This window comes from Stenella coeruleoalba, assembly GCF_951394435.1.
Source record: "Stenella coeruleoalba genome assembly, chromosome: 8".
Lineage (NCBI taxonomy): Eukaryota > Metazoa > Chordata > Mammalia > Artiodactyla > Delphinidae > Stenella > Stenella coeruleoalba.
The window spans coordinates 3980894-3995780 of NC_137154.1; the positions used below are offsets into that span (position 1 = coordinate 3980894).

At 46.5% G+C, this 14887-nt stretch overlaps 1 long non-coding RNA gene across 1 annotated transcript; it reads left to right on the forward strand.

The window, feature by feature from the left end:
* The first annotated feature begins 649 nt into the window (after positions 1-649).
* Positions 650-14589, forward strand: LOC307190941. Its single transcript, XR_013829559.1, has 3 exons — positions 650-1358; positions 10328-10466; positions 14382-14589. It is a non-coding gene; the product is annotated as an uncharacterized lncRNA (long non-coding RNA).
* The last annotated feature ends 298 nt before the right edge of the window (positions 14590-14887 follow it).

Here is a 14887-nt window from a genome sequence, read left to right on the forward strand (position 1 = left end):
CTCTCTGTTCTTCCTGAACTTGGTTGACTATTTCCTTTCCCATGTTAGGGAAGTTTTCAACTATAATCTCTTCAAATATTTTCTCAGATCTTTCTTTTTCTCTTCTTCTTCTGGAACCCCTATGATTCGAATGTTGGTGCATTTAATGTTTTCCCAGAGGTCTCTGAGACTGTCTTCAATACTTTTCATTCTTTTTTTCTTTATTCTGCTCCCTAGCAGTTATTTGCACCATTTTATCTTCCAGCTCACTTATCCGTTCTTCTGCCTCAGTTATCCTGTTATTGATTCCTTCTAGAGTATTTTTAATTTCAGTAATTGTGTTGTTCATCACTGTTTGTTTGTTCTTTTATTCTTCTAGATCCTTGTTAAAAGTTTCTTGTATTTTCTCCATTTTGTTTCCGAGATTTTGGCTCATCTTTACTATCATTACTCTGAATTCCTTTTCAGGTAGGTTGCCTACTTTGTCTTCGTTTATTTAGTCTTGTAGGTTTTTACCTTGCTCCTTCATCTATAACATTTTTTTTGTCGTTTCATTTTTTTTGATGGGTGGTGCTGTATTCCTGTCTTACTGGTTGTTTGGCCTGAGGCGTCCAGCACTGGAGTTTGCAGGCAGTTGGATAGAGCCGGGTCCTGCTGCTGAGATGAGGAACGCCAGGAGGCCTCACTCCGATTAATATTCTCTAGGGTCTGAGGTTCTCTGTTAGTGCAGTGGTTTGGACTCAGAGCTCCCACCACAGGAACTCAACCTCCGGCCTGGGAACCAAGATCCTACAAGCTTCGTGGCATGGTAAAAAAAAAAAAAAGAAGAAAGAAAGAGAAAAAGGAGCAGTACAATATCAAAGAATAAAAGCAAAATAAAAATAGAAAGCTAAAAATATATTCGGAAAAATAAAACTATAATTGAAACAACTGCAACAAGGTAAAATAAAACCACAACAGAAAAAAAAGGGGGGGAGGGAACAAGCCAAAAGGAGAGAACAATAACAAAGTATAAAGAATAAAGTAAAATTAGAAAAATAAAAGACTTATTAGGAAAAATAAAAATATAAAATAATCAACAACAATGAATCAACAAGGTAAAACAGAACCCCAATCTAAAAGAGGAAAAAAGAAAAGAAAAGAAAAAAAGCCTTGGCTATGGGGCGGAGTTTAGGCAAGGGGTGGAACTTAGGTAGGGGCGGGGCTTAGGGTGGGGTGGGACCAAGGCGGGTGGGGGGGTGACGTTGGAGCGTGGGGCGGGGCCTAGGCAGGGCGACGTTGAAGCGGGTGGCGGGGCCTCTGCTTAGGACCTGCAGAGAAGGGGAGAGGCAGCACCTCGAAAGGAGGGTCTCTGGAGTGTGGGGTTCAGGAGTTTGGAGGTAAGGCCCTGGGTGAGGGTGTGTGGCTGGGGTTTAGGCCCAGTGTGTTGGGGGGGGTCTCGGAGGGGGTCTCCGAGTGTAGAGGTGGGGCCCTGGGTGGGGGTTAGGGGCGGGGCTTGGGCTCTGTGTGGCAGGAGGGCGGCTCCGAGGGCAGAGGACGGGACCCCAACAGGCTTCCTGTGGCTAAGTGTGCAGGGAAAGCGCTGGCGGCCTTCCCTTCCGTTCTGCCACGCCCCTCCCCCACTGTCTCCCCCAGGGTCTCCCCCGTCACCGCTGGACCCCTAACCGTGGGTGGGTCCCGCTGGGTCTAGGAGCTCCTCCGCTCCCCCAGCCAACCCTCAGGGGTGCCGGTCCCGGAGGTCCGACCTTTACTTTTGCTCCCCCTTCTCTCCCTCCCACTCCCTCAGGACCCGCACGGCTGGAGGGCGCCTTGGTGGGCAGAGGATCAGGCCCGGGATCTCAGCAGGTTCCCGGGAGCCCAAGTGGGCAGCGGAAACCTGGCCACGCTCCCTTTTGATCCTCTGTCCTCCCAACGTTCCCCCAATTTCCCCCTTCAGGCGTGAGATCCCTTCCCCTCCCCCAGCCACCCCTCAGGGAAGCCAGTCCCGTCCTACCTCCACTTCTCCTCCCCACTTACTCTCCCCCACTGCCTACGTCCTACCCGGTCGCTGAGAGTTCCTCCCGCTTCCTTAGGTGTCCGTGGTCCCCCACCGGTGCCTGGTAGGTGCCTTAGTTGTGTGGAGATGCGAATTCTGCATCCTCCTAGTACACCATTTTGACTAAGACCTCTGAATTCTTTTTTTTTTTTTTTTTTTTGCGGTGCGCGGGCCTCTCACTGTTGTGGCCCCTCCCGCCGCGGAGCACAGGCTCCGGACGCGCAGGGTCAGCGGCCATGGCTCACGGGCCCAGCCGCTCCGCGGCATGTGCGATCTTCCCGGACCGGGGCACGAACCCGTGTCCCCTGCATCGGCAGGCGGCCTCTCAACCACTGCGCCACCAGGGAAGCCCTGAATTCTTTATATATTCCAGATGAGTCCCTTATCAGAAAAATGATTTGCAAATATTTTCTCCTCCGTGGGTTGTCTTTTCACTTTCTTGAAGCAAAAGTTTTCGCATTGGCAATTGCCTGGCCGTCTGGTGGTTAGGACTCTGCACCACTCTCACTGCTGAGGGCGTGGGTTCAATCCCTGGTTGGGGAACTAAGATCCCACAAGCCACACGGCACAGCCAAAAAAAAAAAAAACCAGTCCAATTTATCTATTTTTTTTTCTCTTGTTGCTCGTAGCTCTGTGGAAGATTTTACTGAAGACTGTTCCAAAGCTAAACACAGGCTTGGAAACAGTTGGTTTCATGGGGGAGGATGAGGGTCCTCAGCCTGGTACCCCAGCTCTGAGCACAGAGCCCTCCCCCACACCCCCTTCTGAGGCCCCCTCCACCTGTGACCTGGCCCCTCTCCATCGCATCCTCTGCCTGGTCTTTGTCTCAGCCCTTTTGGCTCCCTCTGTTGGGTGGGTCTGCGTCCTCCTCCTTCCTTGTATTTTGGTGGTAAGCTCTTATTCATTCATTCACCTGTGTATTATCAAAAAGACACCTGGCACTGTTTAAGTCCCTGGGAAGGCAGTGGCAAAAACAACAAAACAAACCAGGACACCTTGGCCTGCCAGGATATCCCCTCCAGAGGGGATACAGACAGTTGGCGGTCCCCCTTCTTGGAAGAGCCTCTCCTTGATACTCACCAGGGTTCTTGGCCTTCCCCAGTCAATAGAAATTGATCAGAGGCCAGACAAGAAATTCAGGCAAGGCATTATTGGGGCTCCTGCGGCTGCAGGGGGGCGTGAGAACAGGTTCCCTTGCTCGCCTACTTGCTGGAGTAGGGGGCAAGCTGGTTCCTTATACGGGGTGAGTGTGGCTCAGGCGGGAGGTGGTCTGCCAACCCCTTTGGTGGTGCTGTGTGCAGGGGGCATGCGCAGTGCCCTGCTTTTGCTCCCGGCTCTTCAGAAGTGGCAGTTGGGTTTTTGGTCTTTTTGTCCATAATTTGCCCCAACTGTACACGCACGCAGTTATTTTTAGTCCCTTTTAGTTTCTTTGTGCTTTGTTGCTCAAGGAGACGTTTGTCCAGATGTAAGCACTGCAGCAAAGGGTCCCAGGTCCCAGGTCCCAGCCCGTCTCATTCTGACCTCCCATCCCCTCCCCTCCCCTCCCCTGCCCCGTGCACCCCCAGTTAACATCACTGCTACACTGGGCACGTGGACAAGTGGCAACAGCAGCTCTCACAGCAAATGCTGTTATTTATTTCCTTAGCAGTCTTCCTCATTAGATCACTTATTTCTTGAGGACGAGGACCATTCAGCCATCCCGAAGTCCCAGAATCAGGTCCTGCCACTTACAGCCAAGACACGCGTGTTTCTCGCTTGCTGTGTTTCTGCCAGACTTGGCACAGAGCTTCACCCAATTCTGGTTCCTTACAGATCAGGTCAACTGAACGCACGCATTTTTTCTAAGGGTCACTGTTTACATGCCGGGGCCCTGTGTTGGCACGCTCCTGGAGCAGTTTTATTTGCTATAAGATGGAAACGGTTGTGGTAAGTATTGCTATTTTTAAAATAAAACGAGAGAGTAAAATACGGCTAAACATATTTGGAAATAAAACCCCAAAACAAAGGTTCAAATCGCATTTTGAGTGGAATGGCCAGAATAATTAAAGCTGCCTCATTTCTGTGAAAAGTCATTCATCGTTGAAAACATCCAACGTACTCACAGTACTTCAAACAATTGATTAAAATAAAATAGATACCAAGCCTCTCATTGTACCTATTTTAATAACAGAATCAGAACGAACGTAAACTATTTCAAGGAAAGAGGTGTTGGTGGGTCACGCCTGTCAGAATGTTCTGGGGGGATTCGTGGAATCCCGGGGGCCCTGTTGCCAATGGGCAGGGTGGCAGGTGATGCCAGCTGGAAGCTGAGATTAAAGTGCGTAACTGAGCCCTCCACTGATTCTTCAGGAAAATTCCTTAACAGACAATGGGAAAATCATTCATTTTCTTCCGTGAGCAAATGTGGGACAGCCCTGGGAGCGTGCACACCAGAGGGAGGGGAAGAATTCCTGGGCCTGTGGACGGTCGTGGAGACCAGCTTTCAGAGCACCCATGGCGAGTGCAGAATTGAGACAACAAATGGTCATTTGGTCAACGTGGGGCTGCCTCTTCCTAGAACCGGCTGAGCTGGTTGTTTGTCCATTGCGCTGCTGCACCCGAGCCTGGCAAACCAAGGAAACCTGCGCACACCTCTGCCTCCCGGGGCCTCTAGCTGGAGAATGAGGGGGGAAGGGGGCTGCACAGGTGAAATTCTCCTCTCAAGGTCTTGAGTGCCGCCAGTGAGGGCGGCTGGGCCCTACATGGTGCTCTTCCGACGCTGTCAGAGCAAGGGATATCAGATTCCTTAACAACATGGGCATCTCAGCCTCAGCAGAATCTCTCAGGCCCATAATCTGCTCACTCAGACACAGAGAGGGCCAGGAACGGGCCCTGCATGCTGCTTTAAAATTCCAGGGTCTCCGATAAGGGATTCATATCCAACATATATAAACAGCTCGTAGAATTCAACATCAAAAAAAAAAAGAAAAGAAAACAGACAACCTGATTGAAAAATGGGCAGAAGAACTGAATAGACATTTTTCCAAAGAGGAAATGCAGATAGCCAACAGGCACATGAAAAGATGCTCAACACCGCTAATCATCAGGGACATGCAAATTAAAACCACATTCTCACACCTGTCAGAATGGCTGTCATCAAAAAGATGATACCAGCATTTCACAAAGAAATGTTGGTGAGGATGTGAAGAAAAGGGAACCCTCATACACCACTGGTGGGAATGCAAATTTGTATAGCAAGTGTGGAAAATAGCAGGGAGGTTTCTCAAAACGCTAAAGATAGAACTACCATGTGACCCAGCAATTCCACACTTGGGTATATATCCAAAAAAAGAAAAGCACTAATTTGTAAAGATACATGCACCCCAATGTTCATAGCAGCATTATTTACAGTAGTCAAGACATGGAAGCAACCTCAGTGTCTATCAACAGATGGATGGATAAAGAAGGTGTGGTGTATTCATATACAATGGAATACTACTCGGCCATAAAAAGAATGAAGTTTGCAGCAACATGGATGGACTTGGAGGGCATTATGCAAGTAAGATAAGTCAGACAGAGAAAGACAAATACCGTATGATATCACTTATATGTGGAATCTAAAAATTACAACAAACTAGTGAATATAACAAAAAAGAAACAGACTCACAGAAATAGAGAACAAACTAGTGGTTAACAGTAGGGAGAGGGAAGGGGGAGGGACAACAAATGGGTAGGGGACTAGGAGGTACAAGTTATTAGGTATAAAATAACCTAAAGAATATATTGTACAGCACAGGGAATACAGCCAATATTTTATAATAACTATAAATGGAGTATAACCTTTAAAAATTGGGCATCACTATACAGTACACCTGTAACGTATAATACTGCGCAGCAACTATACTCCAATGAAAAATTCTCTGGTCTTAATAGCCATCAGGAAAACGTGAAGCAAATGCAAGAGATCACCCCCATCAAGACGGCTAGAGTCTTAAAGACAGACAGTAACAAGTGTTGGCGAGGATGAGTGTGTGGAGAAACGGGAACCCTCCTATGCTGCTGGTAGGAATGTGCAGTGGTGCAGCCACTGCGGAAAACAGCCTGGCAGCTCCTCAAAGAGTTAAACATAAGAGTTACCATATGAGCCAGCTATTATACTCCTGGATACAGACCCAAGAGAAAGGAAAACATATGTCCTCACAAAAGCCTGTATATAAATGTCCTTAGCAGCTCAAGTCACAATAGTCAAAAAGTGAAAACAGTCCCGGTGTCCACTGAGGGATGAATGGATGAACAAATTGTGCTCTGTCCATTCGAGGGAATATTATTCAACCACAAAAGGAGCGAAGCGCTGACACCCGCCACAATGTGGATGATCCTTGAAAACCTTCTGCCAAGTGAAAGAAGCCAGACAAAAAGGACCACATATGGTATGATTTCATTTCTATGAAAAGTCCGGGATTGGTAAATGCATAACGACAGAAAGTAGATCGCTGGTTGCCAGGAGGAGATTCGGGGGAGGGGGGATTGGGAAGTGATGCTATGAGGAGGGGGATAACGAAAATGTTCTGAAATTCACTGTGATGATAGATGCGCAACTCTGTTGAATATCCTAAAAGCCATTGAATTATATACCTTAAAATGGTGAACTGTTTAAAGAATCCATAGGTCTGGCTGCGACGAGAACTCTCTCACATAAAATGAGGTTTGGTGCTCCACGTCAGCTGTAGGAAAAAATGTGGTGGAGGCCAATATGGAGAGATTTGCCCAAGAAGCAGCTTTGGAAATGCCCAGGAGTTTCCCAGCATGGTGCGGGCTCCAAGAACGCTTCGTGGGTGAGGTCTCTCTTTGGGGTGCATTTCTGACCCATGCATTGGGACTGCTCCTCTGGGACTGGGGTGGGCTTGCACTCGGCCGTCCACACTACTATGGCCAGGTGCTCTCATCTTCATGGGTGTGCGCTCCAAGGTTCCTGGTGCACCCTCACGAGTTCCACTCCAGCTCAGTGGCACCATCTGTGCTCAGGTGACAAATGCCAAACTGATGCCCCTGCTGGGGTCCAGCCTTCACCCTTGACCTCGTAGCTCTGAGGCCCAGTTGTGAGATGCTGCTTCTAAGACAGAAACTTCCAGGCAAGTGGCATGGGCTTCCCGGCATCAGAAGGAAGGAGAGTGACACTGACGTGGAGGAACTGGACCACGTCCCCTTTGCCTCCTTATGGAGCAGAGAGACGAACTGCTTTCTCGGGGCCTTTCTTGCTCACCCTGTGGGCTGGGTGAGCAGACATTGGATGCTATCCAGCAGCTACAGTCCTGAGGCCACCCCCATGCAGCAGGTGTGCTGGAGGTTCCTCTGGAGTCCCCACTGTTATCAAGCCTCCCGATGCAGTCAGGGTCACCCTGAAAGCTCAGTGCGCTCATCCTTATGGTGTTAGGGGTGTCCGTGGTCAGGCAGCAGTCGCAGTAAGTTGGAACACAAACCTCTCTCCCACGTGGAGCAGGCTGCAGACAGCTGGGGGCGCTGGGGGCGTGTGGGGAGGAATCAGGGCCAGGGGGAGGGACACAGGACGATGTGGGCCTGGTCATGGACTGGAGGAGGGGGTGTCTCACCCCTCTGGCTCCTTCAGAGAGGGCAGGAGAGCATAGAGGTCACGGGGTGCTGGGGAAAGCACTGGCAGGGAGTCAGGGACCAGGCTCTAGGCACCGCCCCTTGACCTCCTTGCTCCTTGCCTACTACTGGGCGACGACCCACCCGATCTTACTCCCTGCTGTTGAAAGGGACGGATAAGAGCACACGTGATGGTGGCAACGTCTGCTGTGGCTGCTGCCTGGCTGCTCTGCGGGCAGAGCACGCCACCCTCACTCCAGGTGGACAGTCAAGCTCTGGTCTGGGTCGGGCCCCAGTGCTAACACTGCGGCCCAGTCACCCCAGCTCTGCACCTGTCTCCTCCACGACAGAACCTGGGGGCTTGAATGCCCCTTAGAGCACATGTGCTCTGGGACCCCAGCCAACCCGGCAGGACCGAGGAGGACCCTGGACTGTCATCGTCAGGCTCACGGGGACCCTGCCCACCCTAAGCACCACCTGAGTCCTGCAGGCTGCTGTGGCGGGTCCAGAGTCTGGAGGAGGGGCTTGGTAGTGGGTGGGACCAGGCGTGGGGCGGGCCTTTGAGGGGTGGGGCCTGGAAACCTACCTGAACAAGTTTCTGCTGAGGTTTGGAGGCACCTTGAGCATGAAAGGTCTGAAGCTGGATTTTGCAGGGGTGGAACTGTCTGGGGGTGGGGCTACCTGGGGCTGGAGCTGGCCCCATCCCCCCCAATCCACAGGAGTAGCCGAAGGTCAGGACCTGAGATAAGGTCCCCCGTGGCTGGGCCCTGACAACCTTTTCCAGTTAGCTTCGGGCGCCTGGCCTCGACTGACCTGTGAGTTGCCGCAGCTTGGTACGTGAGGGGCTGACTTTGGGGCTTCCTAGGGTCAGGACTCCATCTTTGGTCTAGAACCTTCCATCAGAACCCCAGCCTTACTCTCTCGCAGCATTCTAGGTCCCCATGCATTCAGCCAGTCGTTCAACAAACATTTGTGGCCATGGAGGCTGGGGACACAGCTCTAGACAAGATACACTCAATCCCGGCCCTGGGCTCTTACCTTCTAGGGAGAGACAGGCAATAAGGAGAAAGGGTGAGGAAGGAAGGGACATGCCTGGGAGAGAAGGAAGAGCTCTGAGGCCTGGGGGCTGGAGAAGCGGCCCCGTAGCTGACAGACCAGGATCTGCTGACTCCCAGGAGCCGGGCAGGAAGGTGAGCACCCTTGGACTCTCAGACGCACATTTTGCTGAGAAGCGCCCGGGTCCCCGGAATCCTAGGCCTGAAGACACCCTGCACTCCCAGGCTTGACGCCAGAATGCAGATAAGGACTTCCTGCCAGAGGATTTAGGAGAGGAAACAGGAGCGTTTACTGGTGTTCTTGCCGGTCACTTGCCTTTATTACATTCTTCAGTCACATGGACAGTCCGCTCCTCAGTCCCGAAATGGCTGCCGCAGTGTGCTTGTGACCGGCGCCAGCTGTGGGAGAGTGTGGCCACACCTGGAGGCCCTGCCCAAGCAGGGCAGGGAGCAGGGTGGGCTCAGATGCTGTCTCCTGCATTTTCACTTGGAGATGTTAGACCAGCATTAAAAGGAGGTGCTTAAGAAGAAAGCACAGCTCTCTGGGACCATCACCCACCTGACACGATTGTTTTCACTCCTTAGCTCCTGTTCTTCCCCTTCCAGCTATGTGCCCCAGCTCAGCTGCACAGGCTGGGGCTTCCAGCACGAATAAAATGCTGTTCCCCATTCTGGGATGATGGCTTGGCCCAGGGAGGGGACACACAGATGAACAGATCTTGGTGGGCTCCCTCAGGGACCAGGCTGTGCAGGAGTTGGTCCAATTGGAGGTTCAAGATGTCCTGGAAGAGACACGCTGTGCTCAGACTTCAAGAACAGTTGAGAGCTCGTCAGATGAGAGAGGTGGAAAAGCATTTGGGGCAAAGGGGAAACCGTGAACAAAACATGGAAACAGCGTTAGAGTCCAGGCATCATTTACTCGTTTGGAGTGAGAAAAGCAGGGCAGGCAGGGTCTTGACCCGAACAAGACAGTATGAGGCTGCTTCTGAAGGGCACCCCCAGGGCAGCACCTGTCTGTTTGCCACGTGGGAATTTGTCCCAGTGTTAGCTGACCTAAAGATTAAGTTTCTCTAAAGAGAAACTACATGGGCTTCCCTGGTGGCGCAGTGGTTGAGAGTCCACCTGCCGATGCAGGGGACGTGGGTTCGTGCCCCGGTCTGGGAGGATCCCACAGGCTGCGGAGCGGCTGGGCCCATGAGCCATGGCCGCTGAGCCTGCGCGTCCGGAGCCTGTGCTCCGCAGTGGGAGAGGCCACGACAGTGAGAGGCCCGCGTACCGCAAAAAATAAAAAAATAAAGAGAAACTACAAATCTGGACATTTGTGTGAAATCTCTGGACTTTTAAATGTTACCCGACAGTTAGAATTAAAAATAAAACGTAGGCCAACCAAACCATGTCTTCAGGTGAAACTTACAGTCTGGGCAACCTTGCAGCCTGAATCTTGTCTTTGCATTGAGAATTGCAATTATAGTACACGTGCAATTTTTTCCCACTTAACATGTTATGAATATTTTCCATGTTTATGTAATCTTTTAGAAGCCATTTACAGTGATTACATAATGTTCTGGACATGTCATGATTTGCTTTACATTTTCCTCCTATTAGAAATCAAGGTTTCGGGGAGGAGTTTTAGACCCATTCTCACCCTGGTTTATTGTTTCGTTTTCCTTAGGCGGGCAGTACAGAGATGGAACGGTGGAGGAATGTCAGATGTACCTTACCTGCCCGCCTCCTGAGAGCCTCAGAGATCTTGGGATTTCAGTGCAAGAAGGGACTTAAGGATCATGGGTGCCCATTCTTTTGTTTTTCAGGTGAGGCAACTCAGGCCTTGTTCAAGGTCCCAAGGCAAGTGTATAATAATCCCTTTATGGTGAAAATGACCAGATTTCACTGAAATACATTAAAGAAAAGTTAAACTGTCATTTTTTTCTGTACTGGAACTGCACTGAATCTATAGACAATTTTGGGGAGAATGAACACCTTTATGATATTGAGTCTTTTATTCCAAACATGCTGCATAAAGACACATTTTTGTTGTATTTACTCATAGGTTATTTAAGCATATGTATATATTTCTGTTTGTTTGTTTTTGTTGCTATTATAAATGGCACCTGTAAAATTTGTGTTTTGTAACAAATTCTTCGGCTTTATTAGAAATGTAGTTGAGTTTTGTGTATTGGTTTTGTGTCCACATACCTTACTTAACTCTCTTATTAATAATTTCCACAGGTCTTTTTTGGATTTTGAGACAATATTTTCATCCACAACTAATAACAATTTTCTCTCTACCTTTCTTCTTTTATATTTCTTTTTCATGTCTTGTTGCATAGGTTAGGACCGTGAGTTTGATGTTACATAGAAGTGTATGATACTTGATCTTAAAAGGAATTCTTTCAGCATTGCCTCATTAAGTATGATGATTTTTGTAGGTGTTTCTGATAGATGCTGTTTATCATATTAAAGAAGTTCTCTTCTATTCCTGTTTTACTAAGTTTTTTTAAACCATGATTGAATATTGAAGTTTATTGACTGCTTATTTTTGTCATTTATTAAGACCCTTTTTCTCCTTTGATCTGTTATTGTGGTAAATTACATTAATAGATTTTCTAAACCAATCTTGTATCGCTGAGATACACCTAGCTTAATTGTGACTTATTACTAAATATTTAGGACTCTAAATTTCCTTTTAAGTGTTGTATTACTGTGTCTTAGTTAACTTGTGTAACAAAAAGCCACAGATGAGTGACTTAAATAACAGAAATTTATTTCTCACAGTTCTGGAGGCCAGCAAATGTGGTTCCCAGTGAGGGTTTTCTTCCTGGTTTGCAGATGGCTGCTTTCTTGTTGTGTCCTCATATGGTGGAGAGAGAAAGAGCTCTGGTCTCTTCCTCTTACAGGGTTGCAAATCCCATCGTGGGGCTCCACTCTCATTATCTCATCTAAAAACCTAATTACCTCCCAAAGGCCCATCTCTAATCACACTGGGGGTTAGGGCTTCAACATATACATTCGAGAGAGACACAAACGTTCAGTCATGCTGCATCTGATAATTTGTGATATGGAATCTTTTTTAAAAAAATAATCACGAATTGGGACTTCCCTGGTGGTGCAGTGCTTAAGAATCTGCCTGCTGATGCAGGGGACACAGGTTCAGTCTCTGGTCCAGGAAGATCCCACGTGCCACGGAACAACTAAGCCTGTGCACCACAGCTACTGAGCCTGTGCTCTAGAGCCTGCGAGCCACAACTACTGAGCCTGTGTGCCACAACTACTGAAGCCCGCATGCCTAGAGCCCATGCTCCACAACAAGAGAAGCCACTGCAATGTGAAGGCTGCACACCTCAACAAAGAGTAGCCCCTGCTCTCTGCAACTAGAGAAGAGCCCCTGTGCAACAATGAAGACCCAACACAGCCAAAAAACTAAATTAAAATTTTTAAAAAGTCACCAATTTCTAGGTATTTTAAAAATTCCACTGTGTTTTTTTTCCTTGACTTGTGTGTCCTTTAGATGCATGTTTTCTCATTTGCAAACACATGGGTTTTTTTCTGGTTGTCTTTTTGCTACTGATTTCTAATTTAAGTGCATTGAGATCAGAGAATGTAGTCTGTAGGCCCCAAACTGGGTGAGGCCAGCATTATGGTCTAGTGCATAATTAATTTTTGTAAATGTCCCATGTGTATTTACAAAGCATGTACATCTCTCTGTTGTCAAGTATAACAGTTTATAAATATCCATTAGATACATTTTAAAATTTACTCTTCAATATTTCTATATTCAACTGATTTTTGTCTTCTTGATTTACAAGTGCTGAAAGACAAATATTAAAATCTCTCACTTTTTGGTGGATTTATCGATTTCTTCTTAAAACCCTGTTAAGTTTTGTTTTGTATTTTGAAGCTCTGTTACTGGGTGTATGAAATTTTAGAATCAAATTTTAGAACCGTTATCACCCCTTATATAGTGATCCTTGTTACCTCTGTGATGCTTTTTGCTTTAAAGTCTATTATGTTTGATATTAATATTGCTACATCATCTTTTTGGGGGCATGTATAGCTTGGTATTTTTTTTTCCATTCTTTGATTTTCATTCTTTCTGTGTCCTTACATTTGGGAGGATCTCTATTAAACAGTATAATTAGTATCTTTATCTTCCTCCCAAATAATGCATGGATCTCAACTCACTTTCAGTTTAATCACAGCTCCCTGTTCATGTGCTATTAACATGCAGTTTTTTAGCTTTATTCTGTCCCCCCTCCCAACTTTAGATGTTGTTGTTTTGTTTCATGTAGTCAACATTTGATTAAATTTACCAACATATTTATTATTTCATATTATATCCCACATCTTACTTCTAGAATAATTTTTCTTCTGTTTGAGGTTCATCCTGTAGAATTTCCTTCGGTTAATGGAATGTCGATTTTAAACTCTCTCAATTTTTGATTATCTGAAAATGTCTTTACTTAGTTTATGTCCTTGAAAGATACTTTTTCCAGGTATAAAGTTCTAGGTTTGACAGTTGCATTGTCTTAATACAGTGAAGATATCTGTATTCGTTTCTCACTGCTGTTGTAACAAATTATCTTAGTGGCTTAAAACAACACACATTTATTTTCTCATAGTTCTAGAGGTCAGGTGTCTGAAATCAGGCTCGTGGGCTAAACTCAGGGTGTTGGCAGGGATGTGTCCCTTCTGGAGGCTCTAGGAGAGAATCCGTTCTTTGCCTCCTCCAGCTTCTAGAGGCCGCTGGTATTCACTGACTTGTGGCCACATCACTCCAGTCTCTGCCTTCTATCCTGTAGTCATATCCCCTCTGCCTCCCTCAAATCTCTTGAATACATTGGACCCACTGAGATGATCTAGGATAATCTCCCCATCTCAACATCTTTAACTTGATCATATTCAAAGAGTTCCTTTTACCATGAAAGGCCACGTGTTCATGGGTTCTGGGGATTCAGAAGTTGACCTTTTTAGGGATTATGCAATTTCCTACATTATTCCACTCACTTCCGGCTTTCATTTTTGTCACCAAGAAGACAGCGGTTAATAAAATTCCTGGTCTCATGATCTTTTTCTTTGGATGCTTTTAAAATTTGCTGTAGCTGACATTTTACTATGATGTGTCAGTTGTGAGTTTATTTTGTTTATCTTTCTTGTTGTGTTTTTAAAAATCCCTTATCTCTTTGAATATTTTATCTTCTCCATTTCTTCTATTATCTTCCCTTGACCCTCAGTTAAGCTGAATGTTAGACCTTCTCACTCTTTCTTCTGTGCCCTTCAGTGTTTCTTTCTATTTACATTTCCTTTCTCTGGGCTGCACTCTGGGTAATTTCTTCACTAAGTTTTTCTTCAGCTATGTCTAATAAGCTGTTTAATACATTCATCCATTTCTATCTTCTACTTTAAAAATGATCATACGGTAAAATTTACTTTTATTGAAGAGGATGCCCAGTTCTATGAATTTTAACACACGTGTAGATTCATGTAACCACCGCCACAATCAGAACAGTCCCATTACCCCACAAACTCCCTCCTGCTGTTCCTTTATAGTCATGCTCTGGACCTACCTCTGATCCGTTTTCCATCACTTTAATTTTGTCATTTATAGAATGTCCTATCAATGAAGCTGTATAGCAAGTAACCTTTTTAGACTAGCTTCTTTAACTCACCACAATATCTTTGAGAATCATTGAAACTATTGCAAGTTCTTCCTTTTTATTTTTGGCCAGTATCCACTGTCTGGATGTTCCGGAGCTTGTCCATCCATTCACCTATCGAGGGACATTTTAGTTGTTTCCAGTTTGGACAATTATGAGAAGAGCTTCCATAAGCATTTGCATGTAAGTTTTGTGTGCACGTAAGTTTTCTATTCTCTAGAGTAAATATCCAAGAATGGGATTTCTGGGTCATATGGTAAGTGTATGTTTGACTTTTAAAGAAACGGCTAAAATGTTTCAGAGTAGGTGTATCATTCTGCATTCCCACCAACAACATGTGTATTGTCAGTATTTTAAAATTTTTGTTGTTCTGATAGGGGCATAGTGGTATCTTATTGCAGTTTTAAAAGGTGAAAGACTTACATGATCTGAAGAGAAACCAGAGGATTCATCACCATGGTTTTAGTTTGTATTTCCTTACTGGTGAATGGTGTTGAATAACTTTTATGAGTTTACTTCCTATCTGTATACCTTCTTTGGTGAAGTGACCATTCAAGTCTTTTGCACATATTTTAATT